General features: G+C 51.1%; 1 protein-coding gene across 2 annotated transcripts in view; it reads left to right on the plus strand.

Moving 5' to 3' along the window:
- Window positions 1-15,243, plus strand: part of VAV3 (vav guanine nucleotide exchange factor 3) — a 1,147,877-nt gene that overhangs the window by 1,069,972 nt on the left and 62,662 nt on the right. The gene's annotated exons all lie outside the window — the stretch shown is intronic.

The raw sequence follows: 15,243 nt of genomic DNA on the forward strand, positions 1-15,243 counted from the left end.
GACCCTGTTGAATCACTCCATAACCCTTGATAAAGTAGGCCATCAGCTTTTTTTTACCTTGCATATGATCTTTTTGAATAAATTATATGTCTTACACGTGAATGTCCTCTTTTACATAAGTTGAACAGCAGATAGTTTCCCTGCGGTCCTCTTGGCTTATTGCCCCTTCTGGTGGGGTGCTGCTCACATGGTGAGCATGCTCAGCGGCTCTTCTTCCTTGCCACTGGAACACTGCTCACACAGTGACTGTGCCTGTGGATCTTCTGCTCTGGTGCTGGATGTTGGTCACACTGCAAACACACCCAGTGACTCTTCTCTCATGCACTGGCTGCTGCTGCCTATTTAGCATGCAGATTGGTTTAATCTAGCTGCACACAGCTATGGCTGTAGCTGTGTCAAAAGATTCTATATGAAAATTAATGAGGGAAACACATTTGTTTAAAGTTTCATGGAAATTCGCCAAAGTTATTAGCAACACAAAAAATGCATTTCCTATGGAAACACGATCCTAACTATAACAACCTAGTGGCGACCGCCACTGGGTTATAATATATCTTATTATCCAGTTATGTAATTTGAGGTGGAATCGGTGATGACATAAATTATGTCTTAGAACATGTCATGAGTGGTGTAATATGTGAGGTCATAAGCAGTGCATGGTGGGGCACAAGTTATAGTTAGGTCTGCTGAATATAACTGGTGAGTTTCTGTGTGTTTTTGAGTTTGCAACTTTAATGTTGTCACCTACATATTCAATGCTGTTTTACTCTTTGGTTTTTTCAGTGAATTTCAGTTTTCTTTTAAAAACGAACAGATTTTTTTTATCACACCTAACTATAACGTTAATTTAGTCTTTGTTTTTTTCAGTTAATTTCTAGCTAGGGTTCTTTTCAAAGTAAAGTTGTATTTTATTACCATATGTAAAGCCAAACTGGGCCGCTTATGGCCTTTGGCTGTAGACAGCAGGGATTAGCTGCAGGGTCTTAGCTATAGCCAGGCCCTGGTGCCAACTCACCCTAGACATCCAACTTCCCCTCTCAAGCAGCCAGTCCCATGCTGTGCACCGTCTTTCTTCACACAAGCAATGGGGTTAGCTGCAGGGCCAGTTCTTGCAGCCATGCCCTGCTTCCAGCTGCCCACAAGCAGACAACCCCACTCTGGGCACAGCCTTTGAGATGTCCCCCCTGCCAAAGCCTTAAATGGCAAAGGAAATCCCATCCCCCAGAGCCAAAACCAATTAAACAGGGGAGGAGGCCCCACTGTCCTCCTCCTTGAGGCTTCTTAGTCCCGTGTGACCCCATCCCCAGGGGCCAAAATCTAATGAGAGGGGGGCGTGTGGACCCTCGCCCTGAGCCTTAAAAGGACCCAGGTCCCCATTCCCTGATGCTAAAATAAAATTTAAAAAAAGGGAGGGGACCAATAAGCCCCTCTCCCTGAGCCTTCTTAGGTCCCAGGGACCTCATCCGCTGGGCCCAGACCCAATAACAAAAGAGTTGTCGGTAGGGATGCCCGGGTTCAAGCCGTGTGACGTCTGTCACCGACTGATGTCGGTTACCGACCCCCACCATCGGTGTCTCTACTGTCTTGGTGCCGACCACGATGACAAGCCGGGCCTTGACCTCGAAGGCTAGGCGGGAGCGGTCCCTCAAGCTCCTCGAGATCCGACAGTCGGCTCTAGGCGCCGCTCGAGGTCCCGGTCGAAGAGGAGGTCGAGGGACCGGTCGCGGAGCCGAAGTCATCACCGCTCGTCGGGATCCAACTCCTCGCATTCAGGTAAATCGAGGCATAGTAAAAAGAAGTTGAAGAAGCAACACCGCTCTTCTGACTCCCGGACGCGACTCAGCCGAGGGTTCGGGTGGCACCTCCCGTGTGTCTCCACGGGAGCCGCAGGAGTCGCATCCGGCCCCATACCATCCGGTCCCTGGGCCTCATGCGACTCCAGGTGAGATCCGAGACTTCCTCGTGGCCATGAGGAGTCTTGCTCCGCCGTCGAGGCCTGCCGGCGTGCCTCCGGGCCCCGCAGGTCCGACTGGGTGTCATAGCGAGCCGGCGGCTTTGGCCCCGGCGCCGTCGTCGACTTCAGTCCTGACGCCGCAGGACCCCGTGGGATCCAGGCCTGGATCCCGGTCGACGCCGGTTGAACTCACGACTCCTCCCCCATGGTGTCGCTCCCGGTGCCGTCCTCAGACGACGCCGTCCCTGGTTTTAGCCCCGGTCAGGGTCCAGCGTCGATGGTTGAGAATTTCATCTATGACCCGGCTCCGTCCTTTCTGCCTGTTTACCAGGAGACGGATGAAGGGGAGGACTGGGAGAGGTCTGAGGACCCTCTGGCACAGCAGTGCCAGTTAAGTCAGGACTGGGCAGACGAGCTGGGGGATGCCAGTGGTCTAGACACTTCGCCTGACACTGGTTTCATCTTTCCTCCTTCCGTGGCTACGGAGGAGGGTGCGACTAATGCTGTGGTGCTGCGCAGGGCAGCCCAGGCCTTACACCTGGAGCTCCATGCAGCGACTGTGAGGATTAACCTCCTCACTGAGGTGCTTCAACCGCCGGTAAGCTCTTCGGAGCCTCTACTGCAGTTCATTGAGGCCTTCACCGACGTTTTGATGGGCACTTGGTCCAAGCCCTCCACAGTCTCTCCTGTGGATCGGAACGTGGCCGGCACCAGCTCCCGGCGACCCCAGCTTTCTGTCCGTACACCCCAACCCTGAGAGTCTGGTCATCCAGGCCTCCGCGTCCCAAACCACCTTCCCATCCGCACCTCAGGATCGGGAATCCAAAAGGTTGGAGCAGTTTGGCAAGAAACTGTTTTCCTCCCTCAGTCTGGGTTTGCGGTCCATTAATACTGCGTGCCTTTTGGACCGTTACACCCACTCTTTGTGGGATACGGTGGCGGACGTGCTGCCCCAGTGTTCAGAGGAGGCCAGGACACGGCTCGCCCAGGCTCTTGCTGAGGGGCGTGATGCAGCACGGTACTCCATTCAATGTGGACTTGACACCACGGACTCGCGAGGTAGAGCAATTTCAACGATGGTGGCGATTCGTGGTCGCGCCTGGCTGCGGTCCACAAACTTTTCAGGGGATGTCCAGAGCACCCCCATGGACAAGCCCTTTGATGGCCGTCGCCTTTTTGGAGACAAAGCGGATAGTGCGCTGGAGTGCTTTAAGGACTCCAGGGCTACGGCCAAGTCCTTGGGCCTCTCGGCCCAGCGCCAGCAAACTTCAGCTTGTCGTCCCTTTTGTGGCCACAGGCCGCGGAACCAGTCTCAATGCGGTCGCGGACTTGGATTCTGCCGTGACGGAGCAGGGGGACAGAGAGCCAGTCAGTCCACATCTGCTCCCGCAGCATCTGCCTCAAAGCCTTTCTAGTCTGAGCTTTCAGGCCCATTACACACCAGTGGGAGGCAGGGTTCGCCATCACCTGCTCCACTGGCGTACCATCACTTCGGACAGGTGGGTGCTTCAAATCGACCGCAGTACCACCGCATGTCGGGGGATCACTTGCAACTTCTGCAGGAGGAAGTTACGGCCCTCTTGGCCAAGGGGGCCATCGAGCACGTTCCTGGCCCAGAAGTAGGACAGGGTTGTTACTCCCACTACTTTCTGGTTCCCAAGAAGGGCAAAGGGGGCCTACGCCCTATCCTGGACCTCAGGGGCGTCAACGCATTCCTCCGGAAGTAGAAGTTCAAGATGCTGACTTTAGCTCAGGTTCTGGCTGCCCTAGACCCTGGAGACTGGATGGTAGCGTTGGACTTGCAGGACGCTTATTTCTACATCCCCGTCCTACCGGCCCACCAGCGCTACCTGCGGTTCACGGTAGGCCATGAGCACTTTCAGTTTACCGTGCTCCCCTTCGGCCTCACCAGTGCCCCTCGGGTGTTCACGAAAGTGACGGCGGTGGTCGCAGCTCATCTGCGCAGATTAGGGGTTCCAGTCTTCCCCTATCTCGTCGACTGGTTGTTGAAGTTGGGCTCGCCCCGAACAGTCGTCTCCCCCCCCCCCAACTACAGCCGCCCTCCTGGGTTCTCCATCAACGTGCCGAAGTCACATCTGAGTCCCTCTCAGCAGCTCCTCTTCATCGGAGTGATTCTAGACTTGGCGCAGTTTTGGGTCTAACCTCCCGAACAGCGGGTTCGGGATATTCAGACTCTGATTCCGATCTTTCAGCCTTTATCCCGAGTTTCGGTCAGGTTGACCTTGCGGCTGCTGGGTCTGATAGCTTCCTGCATCCTGCTGGTACATCATGCCAGGTGGCGGATGCGGGCTCTGCAGTGGGACCTGAAGTTCTAGTGGGCGTCCTGATCTCGGAGGGCACTGCAAGAAAGTTGCAGTGGTGGCTCACGGACCGCGATTGGGTCAGTGGCAGATCCCTCTCCCTACCCCAACCGGAGCACACAGTGGTGACGGATGTATACCTCTTGGGAACGGGGGGCCACATGGGAGAGGCGGAGATCAGAGGTCTCTGGTCTCCGGCGGAGTCCCGGCTCCATATCAACCTGTTGGAGCTGCGGGCGATCCAGCTTGCACTGAAGGCATTCCTTCCCTCTGTCCAGGGAAGTGTAGTGCAGGTGTTCACGGACAACACCACTGCCATGTGGTATTGCAACAAACCGGGCGGGTGGGGTCGTGCGCCCTTTGTCAGGAGGCTCTGCGCCTCTGGACATGGCTGGAACAACAGGGCTTAACCCTGGGGGTTCAACGCCAAGGCGGACAAACTCAGCCACCGGTGCATGATGGATCACGAATGGCGTCTGAACTCGGATGTGGCGCAAGGCCTCTTTCGGAAATGGGGAGAGCCTTGGTTAGATCTATTCGCCTCCGAAGAGAACGCGCAATGTCATCAGTTCTGCACGTTGGAATTTCCAAGGCGGCACTCGCTCAGAGACGCTTTTCGTCATGAGTGGAGTTGCGGTCTGTTATACGCCTTTCCGCCTATACCACTTCTGCCCAGAGGGCTGAAGAAGTTCAGGCGCGACCGGGCCCAAGTCATCCTTGTGGCTCCGGATTGGGCACGAAGATACTGGTATCCCAAGCTACTCTGTCTGTCAATCTATCCCCCGTTTCGGCTGCCTCTTCAGGAGGACCTTCTGTCGCAGCAGCAGGGGACGGTCCTCCACCCGAACCTGTCCAGCCTCCACCTCCATGTGTGGAGATTGAGTGGCGGCAGTTGATGCCATTTGACTTGCCTCCTGAAGTCCGTGATGTCATTCTGGCAGCCAGGCGTCCCTCCACTAAAACGGTATATGCCTGCAGGTGGAACAAATTTGTGACATGGTGCACAGCAAAGGCTGTGGATCCCCTTTCCGCCCCTCTTTCTGAGGTTCTCCTCTTTCTTCTTTCCCTGGCCAAGCAGGGCTCTGCTCTGGGCACCATCGAGGGATATCTTTCAGCTGTTTCTGCCTTCTTAAGGCTTCCTGATCACCCTTCTCTTTTCATGTCCCACTAGAACTTCAGGACCCCTGGCCCACGAGGACCCCGACCGACCCGCCTGACGTACACCGCCGCCACCCTCATCGCACTCAACACCGGCCGATTCCCAGGATGCTACCGAGCCACACCACGACGCACCCACGGACCCTTCAGCTGCCACGCCTGCAAGTTCACCTGCATCCGGACCTGCCTCGCACCAGCACCCGCCAAGGCGAACACCAACAGCACCCACCTCAAGTGCATCCTGCTCAACACCCGCTCCGTCCACAGACACGCCATCGAACTCTGGAACCTCCTAGACGCCACAGCCCCGGACGTTGCCTTCCTCACGGAGACTTGGATGAACGCCTCTTCAGCTCCCGACATCGCCATCGCCATCCCAGAGGGCTACAAGATCACCCGGAGGGATCGCACCGCCAACCAGATGGGAGGAGGCATCGCCATCATCCACAGGAACACCATCCGTCTCACGACCAGCACCGACAACACCCTGACCACTGCCGAACACCTGCATTTCCAGATCCACACCGACCCGAAGACCACCCTCAGAGGCACCCTGATCTACCGACCTCCGGGACCACGCACCCGATTCAGCGAGGACATCGCCGACTTCGTCAGCCCGCATGCCCTCCCCTCCGCTGACTACATCCTCCTGGGGGACCTCAACTTCCACCTGGAGAACAACAACGACCGCAACACCAGCACCCTGCTCGACAACCTCGCCAATCTTGGACTCAAGCAGCTGGTGTCCACCCCCACCCACCTCGCCGGACACACACTCGACGTAGTCTTCTCTTCCTGCACAGACATCGACTTCAGCCACGCCACAGAGCTTCAATGGACGGACCACAGCTGCGTCCACTTCACCTTCAAAAGAACGACGACCCACCACCACCAGCAACAGGCTGCCCGCAGAAGATGGAACAAGATCACAGCCGACCAGCTCGCCACCTCCCTGAGCCAGCACCCTCCTGCCAGCTCAGCGAACCCCAGCCAGGCCGCCGACAACCTCACGAAGTGGATCAGCAACTGCGCGGACGAGCTCGCCCTGCTGAGGACCCCGCCCAGCAGACCCGGCAGCAAGAAAGCCCCATGGTTCACCGACGAACTCAAGAGCTCCAAGAAGAACTGCCGAGCCCTCGAGAAAGTCTGGAGAAGGGAACCTACACCGGACAACAGGACCTCCTTCAAGCTTGCCACCCGGAAGCACCACCAGCTGATCCGTGCCGCCAAGAAAACTGCATTCAAGGACCGGCTGGACAACAACGCACACAACTGCAAGGAACTCTTCAACATCGTGAAAGAGCTATCCAACCCCAGCGCAGGAAACAACGACATCACCCCATCGCAAGACCTCTGCAACTCCCTCGCCTCATACTTCCACAACAAGATCGCGGACATACACAACAGCTTCAACAACCAACCAACGCACACCACGACCGAACAACCACCCCCCACCACCACCCTCCACGCCTGGACCCCGATCAGCACCGAAGACACCATCCGCACGATGAACTCCATCCACTCCGGATCACCGACCGACCCCTGCCCTCACCACGTCTTCAACAAGGCCGACGCTGTCATCGCACCCCACCTGCGAGACATCATCAACACATCCTTCGACACCGCCACCTTCCCCGAGAGCTGGAAGCACGCCGAACTCAGCGCTCTACTCAAGAAACCCACAGCGGACCCCACCGAACTCAAGAACTACCGCCCCATCTCGCTCCTCCCGTTTCCAGCCAAAGTCATCGAGAAGACCGTCAACAAGCAGCTGGCCGCCTTCCTCGAGACGAATGGATCCCTCGACCCCTCACAGTCTGGCTTCCGAGCCAACCACAGCACCGAGACCGCCCTCATCGCCGCCACCGATGACATCCGAGCCCTGATGGACAACGGAGAAACAGCGGCCCTCATCCTCCTAGACCTCTCCGCGGCATTCGACACTGTCTGCCACCGCACCCTAGTACAGCGCCTCAGCAACGTCGGAATCCAGGACAAGGCTCTGGAATGGATCATCTCCTTCCTCGACGGAAGAACACAGAGAGTCCGCCTACCACCGTACAAGTCAGAGGCCACCGAAGTCATCTGCGGCGTCCCCCAAGGATCCTCGCTGAGCCCCACCCTCTTCAACGTCTACATGAGCCCCCTCGCGGCCATCGCACGCCAACACAACCTCAGCATAATCTCCTACGCCGACGACACCCAGCTGATCCTCTCCCTGACCAACGACCCCGCCGCCGCAAGAGCCAACCTGCACGAAGGGATGAAAGAGGTAGCCGAGTGGATGACGACCAGCCGCCTGAAACTGAACTCAGACAAGACGGAGGTCCTCATCCTGGGCTCTTCACCCTCTGCCTGGGACGACTCCTGGTGGCCTCCCGCCCTGGGCACCGCACCCAAACCGACAGACCATGCACGCAACCTGGGCTTCATCCTGGACTCCTCCCTCTCCATGACCAGACAAGTCAACAACGTCTCCTCGGCGTGCTTCAACATCCTACGCATGCTACGGAAGATCTTCTGGTGGATCCCCACCGAGACCAGGAAGACCGTCACCTAGGCCCTCGTCACTAGCCGACTGGACTACGGCAACGCCCTCTACGCCGGTACCACCGCCAAGCTCCAGAAGAGACTCCAGCGGATCCAGAACGCCTCAGCCAGACTCATCCTCGACATCCCACGAACCAGCCACATCTCCGGACATCTGAGAGACCTACACTGGCTCCCCGTCAACAAAAGAATCACCTTCCGCCTCCTCACCCACGCACACAAAGCCCTACACGACCAAGGCCCGAGCTACCTCAACAGCCGAATCAACTTCTACGCTCCCAAACACCACCTCCGTTCAGCCAACCACGCCCTCGCCGCGGTCCCCCGCATCCGAAGAGCGACTACAGGAGGAAGGTCCTTCTCCTACCTGGCCGCCAAGACCTGGAACTCCCTCCCGACCGACCTGCGCCTGACCCAAGACCACCTCTCCTTCAGGAAGAAGCTGAAGACCTGGCTGTTCGAGCAGTAGCGGCACCCCCCCTACCCCCAGCGCCTTGAGACCCTACGGGTATGTAGTGCGCTCTAGAAATGTCTTTGATTGATTTGATTGATTGATGTCCCCTGTTGTAAATAGATTCTTAAAAGGCATTACTCACATGTTTCCTCCTGTCCCCTTTGTGATGCCTCAGTGGGACTTGAATCTGGTGTTAACTTACCTGATGTGCGCTCCCTTTGAGCCACTTCATAACTGTCCTGTTCGTCTTCTGACTCTCAAGACTGCTTTCCTGGTTGCCATCACCTCTGCCAGGAGAGTGAGTGAGCTCCAGGCCCTTTCATCTAAACCTCCTTTCCTTTCTGTCTATCCGGACAAGGTTGTTCTGAGGACTCGTCCTTCTTTTCTGCCTTTCACATCGGGCAGTCCATTACCTTGCCCACCTTCTTTCCGCCTCCGCATCCCTCGAAAGAGGAAGAGAGGCTCCACTGTCTGGACCCAAAACGTGCGCTCTCCTTTTATCTGGACCGCACAAAACAGTTCCGGGTGGACGACCAACTCTTTGTTGGCTGCGTTGGCGCTAAGAAGGGGCGGGCAGTGCACAAGCGGACCATCTCTCGGTGGGTCGTTTTGTGCATTAAGGCCTGTTATTCCTTGGCTAAGAAGGATCCTCCTGTGGGCCTGAGGGCCCATTCCACTCGGGCCACAGCGGCTACTACTGCCTTGGAACGGGGAGTCCCTCTGCAGGACATTTGTCAGGCAGCAACGTGGGCCTCGCTGCACACGTTTGCCAAACATTATTGCCTGGACAGCCAAGTCCAGAGAGACGGCTTCTTTGGCCGTTCCGTTCTCCAGGACTTCCTGGTGTGATCTTGGTTCACTGACCCACCCCCGGGGTTGGTATTGCTGGGGTATCTATTCTAAGGTAAGGAATCTAACTAACCTGTTTCTTTCAGACGAACAAGTTACTTACCTTCGGTAACGATATATCTGTAAGAAACATTAGTTAGTTAGATTCCTTACCGCCCCACCCATCCTCCCCGTTCTGCGAACTGATATCTAGGGTTAAGGTCATCCTCTCAGGGCCCTAGTTTCATGGCACCAGTGTCGGTTTCTTGCATGGCTCTGCGTTCCTGGCGCGGAACCTATGTACAGAACAGATGTCAGCGCGCGAGGGCGGCGTCTAAGTATTCCGACGACGTCATCCTGCCGATCACAACACCGACAACGTACGTGGAGCCGCAGACGATGCCTACCGACGCGCAAGGGTATTGCTGACGAAAAATCTTTCCGGATCCAGCCTGACGCCTGGGGATATTCTAAGGTAAGGAATCTAACTAACTAATGTTTCTTACAGATATATCGTTACCGAAGGTAAGTAACTTTTTCTTTTAGTTATTAGGTGTGTCTCGCTCCATTCAGCTAAAGCATAGAAAACAAGCTTTGACGTACTTACATTATTACAGTGGCTGCTGCCTTATAGAACACAAGTATCTTATTAAATTGTGGCTCACAAGTTAAGTATGTGGTTTAGGAGAGGCGAGATGACACAGAGTAGGGCAATGGAGATAGGCTTGCATAATTCAGAAAAATGAATTGAAATGTGATGCTATATAGCCAGTTGGTGAACACATAAGGTCATGGCACACTGGGGAAGCGCTCTGAGCTGACAACTTATCACACAATCGTTCAGGCTTCATGCTGCTGTAAGCCTGGTATCAGACTGAAACTGGTCAAGCGCAATTTAAAAGTATAAACAATCGCAATTTAAAAGTGCAAGAAATTTTAACAGGACGGAACCTGCTTACTTCACAGTGATTAGGAGCTATGGTCGTATCTCAATCAGTGGCGGCTCGTCCGCTAAGGCGGAGGAGCGTTGCCCCACTGTCAGGAGCAGCAAAGAAAGGAAACAAGCATTGGCATAGCCAATAGTTCTCGCCTTTGGGACCTTATAAGTGTTTAGCCATGCAACACTTGATTTTGTTGCACCAAGGATATTGTGCTGGATAACTAAACACTTATAAGGTCCCAAAGGCGAGACCTATTGGCTATGCCAATGCTTGTTTCTGTACTGGGTAGCAAAGTTTTAGTGAATTACCTTGGGAAATTGCTCTCTGGAACTCCCACCCCCTTTTTTTTTTCTTGGCCCGCTTGATGGATGAGTGTTAAACTCTGCTGGAAAGAGCCAAGGTGGATGATTTTTTCTTTGGGATAGTACAGTGCCAAAGTTATTAGCAAAACGGAAAACGGAAACTCCCACCTAATTATAGCTACACTGTGGCGATATATAGTGTTAACACAGAAAATGCATTGTCATAGTAACAAATACAAATTCAAGTAAGAGGTTGATTTTTAAGTCCACTCTGTGAAATCAACCATAAATCAGAGCTTCTGGAATGTCATATAATATTTTATGGAATATTTCGGTTTTTTTCAACAATTTTTGGGTTGACACAAACTGCTGCTTATAAAAGGAAAACAATGAACTGTCCTGTTTGCACATATTACTTACTAGTTTTGATTAATTGCATGCTTCCTTGTAGCTGTCACTTTTTGCACTCCTTTACTTTGTTTGATTTTACAATATGTGCATAAAGAATATGTTTAGAGCATGAAAATGAAATTTTGAATCTTAACTCTTATCAAATTTTACTTTCATTTATCCCAAGGGGGAACACTTGTTTCCCTTTTACACATGATTTAATCAAAATTATAATTTTAAGACATTACATACAGCATTTGCTAACTTTTAAATGTTATTTTGCTTCTCTCCTTTTCTCTAAGCCCCCCATTTGTTGTGTGGGTTTTCTTTTGTAACTTCTCCAGACTACAGCTTTGTCCCCCCTTCTTCTGCTCCTTTCTGGTCAGGTACTGCTTTAACTGCTTTTTATATTTCTTCTTCACTTGCTTCTGCTGCAACAAAATTCCATTTGTTTACATTTGCACGACAAGATATGACAACATTTTCTTTAAAAATTGCTACTGACATACAATGCTTTCACGATTTATCAAAAAGCCATTAACCATTTCAACGTCCCCTTTTAATCAAGCATCATTTTAAACATCACCCCCTCTTTAATTTGTCTCATAATCATAAAAAAGTGAATATGTTTCAGTTTTTAAAACGTCTCTCCGATTCAATATGTAAGGGACTACAGCTCCATACGTTTTAGGTAGCACTAAGAAGAGAAAAATGTAGCAAAAGTTTTCAGAAAAAAATAAACATTTGTTTATGTCAAACATAATAGAGTGCTTATTTAATTCATTAAGTGAAATATTTGCCTAACCTCATGTTCAAAGTTCCTGGGTATCAACCTGGCTTTAATAAAAAAAACTACCATCTAATGCATTATTTCAAGATAACTCTGACATCAGAGTAACCAGTAATGATAGTTGCATTGGAATTCTGTTGTTACTGTATTTTCTGTCAGAACCGTAAATAAATGCTAAAAACATAACGGCAATTACCACTTAAATATGTTAAGGAAGCACATAGCTCTCTCTTCATATTTGCCCCCCTTTGTGCACATTTTGTTTGCTCTTTACATTTAAGTCCTTACCTTTTAAGGAAACCTTTATGTGTCAGAGGCTTCATGAATCATGCCAGCGCCAGAGCTAACATTTCTAGAAAACAAAGAATTAAAGTTAAAAGAGGCATTGCTTAATCCTTTTTTAAAAGATCGAGAAGTATTTTGGAAAGAGAACTATTTATTCACAGATAGTATCATAAAATGTGCATTAGTGAACTTCTTCAAAAAAACTTGTTTAATTTGTGAATTTGTTATTGTTTTGGCACGTTTGATGTATAGTTACATACAGAGGAATATAAACCGAGTCAAAATTATCCTTCTCTTTTAAGAAAGCAGTGTTTTGTTGACATGGACCCACATAGGGCCTGATTACAAGTTCTGGTGGTGCGGGAGCAGGCGGTACGCCATTGCTGAGACTCACTGGGCCCTGCTACGGGACCGCACAACAAGGTTCCTGCACGGCATGGTCTTGAAAGTCCATGCCATGCAGGAACTGGTGTGCATGCACACAGGGGGGCACATGTTATGCCCCTCTGTGTTCATCCACATGTGGAGAAGGCACTATAATTCCTCTCTGCCACTGTATACATGGAAGAGGAACCTCCATGACACCGCCGGCGGAGAGGAAACTCTCAATATGCTTGGCGGGACCACGTCAGTCACGGCCTCAGACCACCGCAAAACCTCCAGGGAACAGTGGTGGCATCTGACTGCTCACCTCATAATGTGGCGGTCGGACTGCCGGTGCGGCAGTGGCTGGACCACCACCACCGTGCACCGCGAGTCTTTTGGTTCTTGGACCACCAGACTCGTAATCAGGCCTATAGAGGACTGGTATTTCTTGGTTTTTTTCTGCATTAGGATGGTCTACTGAACCTTTAAACAGAAGAATGAAAAAAATCTCTGGTTTGAAGCAGCCATTTCTAAGTGCCAGCAGTAGGCTCTTCTCAATTCAAGGCGTGAGCTCCAACACTTTTTTCTCATGAATAAGTGTGGCTTACTCCTGCAAACTCAGGAGTAAGTCACATTAACTCTCATAAAAAACATTGTGAAGTGGCCCGCAAACCTTTTACCATCACTGAGATGTGGAAATACTAGATGTGGAGAGATTCGCTCAAGTTTTCCATCACAGAGATGAGTTCAGTTTCCCAATAGATAGATGTGGAAATACTGCAGAGTAATATGTTCAGCTATGACAGACCAGATTTAAATGGTTTCAATTTTTCACTTCTGGAAAGAGAGACATTCGTTAAGACCGGTCATCAACATACACCCCTTCTCTATAATGTGTATCTCAGGAAATCTCTTTTTGTACGTAAAGACCTGATGGAGAATATATCTCTTGCACGGCGAATGACCTTTACAACGCGGTCGTTACACCACGGTACGTTTACTTCACGGTTATTACAACGCAAGTCGTTACTACGACTTGCGCTGGATGGCAATATACACTAAGGAATAGTAAGATTTGCTATTCCAACACCTTCCCTACTGGTACTTAGGTTGGAGTTGGAATTGTAAATCATATTATTCCTAGGTCCAGCACCCGCCAGCGCAAGTTGTTGTAACGACTTGTGTTGTAATAACTGCGATGTAACGTACTGCGGTGTAACGACCGCGTTGTAACGTCACATATTCCTCTTGCACAGGTCAAGAAATACAACACTGAGCTCTGCTAACTGTGAGTTCTCTGTGTGCATATCTGCATCTCAGATATGGATGACGTTCATGTTTAATGGTTTATGCACATAAAAAAACAAATTTAATATCAAGAGGACTTCCAAATACCTTCCAGGCAATGATTGGTGGTGCTCTGGTCTGTCTGAAAGAAAAATAGTCTGCATCCAATGTGTGCTTGAGAACAGTAGCATTACCTCTGAGACAAAGTTACTCAGGGGTTTAGATCAACATTTATTCAGTTGCAGCGGACCTTACTGCTTTGTTTGTGGTATCTATTAGCCCCTTTTCATTCGGCCATGCCTTGTAAAAGAAAGGCATGCGCATAGCATGCAAGGTTGAGCTATTGCTTTGAAGTGTATCTGTTGTTTTGCACAAAAGAGGCGATAAATGCAAGTCTTGCTTCACGACAGACCTCAGAGGAAGGGCATTTTTATGAGTACATTGGTTCATAGGACCGCCGTTCTCTTGGTGGCGGTCTGACCACCGCCACACAGCGGGTCCACCCGCAGTATTCAGAGTGTGGTAATTGGACCGCCACAGGACTGCTGCATCTGCAGGGGATCCAGGATCTCGCAGCGGTCATGCAACGGAAGGGGCAGCAATATGCTGGCAGTGCTGCACATTACAACTTGCCTGTCAACCGCCCCTTTCATGGCGATGAGCCCACCATGAAAAGAGTGGCAGAGAGGCAACTAAGGGGGCCCGAACAGGGCCTCTACCGCACCGGGCCTGGGGGTGCATGCAGGGGGGGCACATGTTGTGCCCCCAAGTAATTACACCCCCATTCCTACACATTGTATCATGCATGCCACACAATGCAGAAATGTGTTGCAGGCACTGTCACTGCAGTGGGCTGCATGTTAGGCTCTCCTATGAGCCTAACAGCCCACCGCCATGAGACCGCCGCTGCACTGCCCTCTTGCCACGGTTTATTCTCATAATCTGGCGGACAGGCGCACAATGTGCTTTGCGGTCCGCTTGTCGGCGCAGCGGTGGCGGGCCACAGGAGGACCACCAAACTCATAATAAGGGCCTAGTCCTTACCTTTTGTTCACAAATCCATGTTAAAACTAATCCTTTCACTTTGGTTTTCAGACTAGATTAAGAGAGCCTAAGAGGTGTCTATAATTATCTTCTTCCTCGCCTAAGTGCCCATCGATGTTGTTTGAACATCAGCTTATGTAGTCCTCTGTGTTTCTTGAGTGAGGCTGTAAGCATTCAGATCAAACTTCCACCTCCCTATCAACTGGCATTACATCTACATTGACATTGGACATGTTCTCTGCTATGAACAAGATAGTGAGTACTTAAAAAGTAAATAAATGCTCTAATTAAGGGCATCGTTTGTGAAAAAGACCATGTGCCGTTCTTTTCACAAATAAAATGTTGATTCTTATGTAAATGTCTAGATTTTGCCCTCTTTACCAATACGTTGTTTCACTTTTGTCAAGTGTATTCAATCTTTGATGCACTAATCACATTATGGAGAGTTAATGATATAATTCATTTATATACTAGCAGCAAATAGGCACGTTAAGAGTTGTGTTTGATTTTACTTTACACCAGCTGTAATTAATAAACATACAGCACTCCATGTTCTCCTCTCTTGTCATTTCC

This window comes from Triturus cristatus, chromosome 4_2, assembly GCF_964204655.1.
Source record: "Triturus cristatus chromosome 4_2, aTriCri1.1, whole genome shotgun sequence".
In the NCBI taxonomy this organism is placed as follows: Eukaryota; Metazoa; Chordata; class Amphibia; order Caudata; family Salamandridae; genus Triturus; species Triturus cristatus.